This window comes from Rhipicephalus microplus, chromosome 2 (assembly GCF_043290135.1).
Source record: "Rhipicephalus microplus isolate Deutch F79 chromosome 2, USDA_Rmic, whole genome shotgun sequence".
In the NCBI taxonomy this organism is placed as follows: domain Eukaryota; kingdom Metazoa; phylum Arthropoda; class Arachnida; order Ixodida; family Ixodidae; genus Rhipicephalus; species Rhipicephalus microplus.
In genome coordinates this window covers 144,030,959-144,034,324 of record NC_134701.1, presented here as the reverse complement: position 1 = coordinate 144,034,324, position 3,366 = coordinate 144,030,959, and positions in this window count along the sequence as shown.

Genomic DNA, 3,366 nt, shown 5'->3' with positions numbered 1-3,366 from the left:
GACCCCCAGGTGGTCGATATTTTCGGAGCCCTCCACTACGGCGTCTCTCATAATCATGTGGTGGTTTGGAGACGTTAGACTTCCCAAATCAATCATCAATGTTTAACGTGTATGTGTGCGCACATACGTACATATATTGCGCGCCACTTGATAACGTCTGGCTGATAAAAAACAATAAAACATTCACCTTGCATCTGCATGCTTCGCATAGGAAGGATGCGCAAGATAATGGAGATCTGCCGAATTTTTCAAAGAATTCCCTCATCACGTGTTGTCAGTAAGTACACGATAGAGAATTTCCGGCACCGTCATTGTTATGTGTTGTAATAAAAGCAACATGAACACATGTGACTGCTTCTCACATTGGTTCCTCGGTGAGATATGCAGTGAATGAGACAAATTTCTACGACACGCTACATTACGTGTATGACGGCCCCGCCGAGGTGCCCTTGTGGCTGAGGTACTCGGCTGATGACCGGCAGGTCGCGGGTTCGAATTCCGGCTGCGGCGGCTCCATTTGCGATGGAGGCGGAAATGTAGGCCTGTGTGCCCGTGTACATGCATTTGGGCCCACGTTAAACAACCCCAGGTGGTCGAAATTTCCGGAGCCCTCCACTACGGCGTCTCTACTAATCCTATGATGGTTTTGGAACGTTAAACCTTACATGTCGATCAATCATTACGTATATCGCAGGCTAAAGAAATACGAAGTAAATCTATATTGTTGTATTTTTACTTATGTACCTGTATTACACAACAGTTGTTCTTTTACACTTTGTGAGAAAGTAGCTCCAAAATATCTTTTTGCATAGTAGGTGAATGTGTCTCAGTATCTGTTTTGTAGGCTAACAGACATGAATTTCAGTACATGGGTTTATTCAAAACACCTTTCTGAGTACCTTTGCTGACCCTTGATGAAAAGTCTCATAATGGACCAGTGAAGGCCTGTGTGCACTTCTTGTCAGTGAAACATTACCAAAACATGTGTTGAGCGACGATGCAAACTAATTCAAGTGCAAAATAAGGTCATGTGGATATTCAAAACTTGGTAGATTGATTTTAAATGAAATATCAGTGAGGCGAGCGACGCTTAGCGAAGATATAACATACTGTAGTGTAAGATTATACAATGATAGCCTGATTTGTTTACAGTTCGAGGTCATACTACTGACATTGATCAAATCCAGTTATTCATGTGGCAATGAATTCTCAAAACAATTTCTATTTCACGAGTTTTTTTTTCAGTTACAGCTGTATATGGCTAGTAGAAACGAAAATCTCTGTGGCAGTGGTGTTATGAGCATTCTTAAGACGCTGTTTTATCCTTTACATCAATCTCCTCGTCGTTTCCAAGGGCCCGCGTCAATGGCTGCGTTGAAATGACTTTGCCGCAGCCGTGTTGCCGACGCCGCGCGCAACAGTTTCTCTTGAAACCTCCCCGCCGAGTTGGCTTGCTATGGCAGACGCCTGCGATAACGCGACATAGCGGCGTCAGTGTTATGACTGTGGGAGCGCTTCGCTGAGTGAACGCCGTTTACGGCGGGAGTTTCTCCAGCGGCAGATTGGCTTCGGCTGCTATGTCCGTGACCACCTGTGGTTCCGGAACAACCATTGTGAACAACACATTGCGAAATCCAATTAACCACTTTTTCACTCCTCCATGACAATGATCATGCGAGGGACAATGTGGATACGTGAAATAAAAATTGAGGTTAACCCAAGCCAAGCGTGTGTCTAAGCTCTTAAGAAACGCAAACACCTAACCAATAATTGCGAAAGGCTTTAGTGCCACATCGGGTTGAACCCACAGCTAAACACAAGTTTCACTTGTGCCTGGTTAACCATTTTGTTGGAGAGCTGGGGCTGCGTTTTCTTTTTTATATAGCGTATGCCTTCATTTTTCACAGTCTTAGTTGACTGATCATATATGTCATTCATACGTGACAGAGGCGTGTTCTAATTCGGAGCGAAAATATATGGTGTATGCAAGTAACTCGCTGATAGAGTTGGCCATTTTTATGCTTCATTTAACGAAGTGAAGTACAATGAATCATTCTATTGAAATCGATAACTGACAACAGCTGTTATGAGAGTCTATACCAATCGTTCTTTTTAACTGATCTTTTGCAAAACTTGATTCCATACAAATAATAGTTATTTCAATTTCTAAAACTATATATGTAATAATATGCATGCACACTCGTCATTATGCTGTCTACATAGATTATGAATGTGCCCAAAAATGACTATTTGCCTCTCTACAGCGCATATTTTCACACTTATTTTCTGATTAGTGTCATATACCAAATGTAATACTAACGTTGCCTGCTAAAAATGTCAGTAAAATATTTCACGACCACAAGAGCCATATTGCTGAGCTTTTGAAAACAACGGCGACCTATCTGTTTTTCAAGGACATTGCAGTGGCACCAGGAAATCACACGACATAACGAATTTCTGCATTACCAAAAGCATTGGCGCTTTATATCAAACACATTTTATGTTCATGTACTGGGAGCATAGTTTCTATCCTCGGAGCACCTGCTGGTGTAATTTTTTCAAGGAAACATGAACGTATACTGTGTCTTTTTTTAAAATTGAACTTAGTTTCAAGTTTGTCATCTACAGCAGGCTTTATCCTCAGTCTAACTCGATGCATCAGCATAAGGAAGCAGGAGGTTACATTGAATATCGCCTTCCTTGTGGATGGTTCTGCCCAGCATTGTGCCATGGCATAGTACTTGAGCAGCTGTTAAATAAGCTGGGTAACAGAAAGAAACAAAAATGGCTGGGTCACTGCTGTAATTATAATTGGTGCACTAGTGCGTCTCAGTTTCTTTAAAATCTTACCAAGTGCCTGGCTCGGGCACCCAATGGTTCCAGTTCTTAGAGTATCCACTTGCCGGCTTACCAAACTGTCAATAACGTCCATGTTTGAGCTAAGCATGTAAGGCCTGCTGGTATGCTTGTAACTGCAGTTTAGATACGTGTTGTTTCTATTGAGTGACGTCTGAATTCTTTTTATTCAGATGCAGTTACGAAAGAGGAAGCGCCAATGGAGAAGCAAGGCGTGCTTTACGTGGCGGGGGGGGGGGGGGGCACCCTTTTTTGCGTGGTGCAGATGTCTGTCCCGTATTTGTGAAGCATTTATTGCAATGTCAAAAGAGCTCTGCAACAATTTTGCAAGTCATGATAAAATGTATTGATTAGAGAAGATTAGAGGTTCACAAATTCATCACCAAAAACATTTTTAGAATCTGTCGTATACGAGGAGGGCTAAAATATTTGTTGTATGCTGCATTTGCATTAACTTTTTTTTTCGTTCAGGCGAAAGCGCGGAAAGACAAGCAGGGATGGATGGCACTG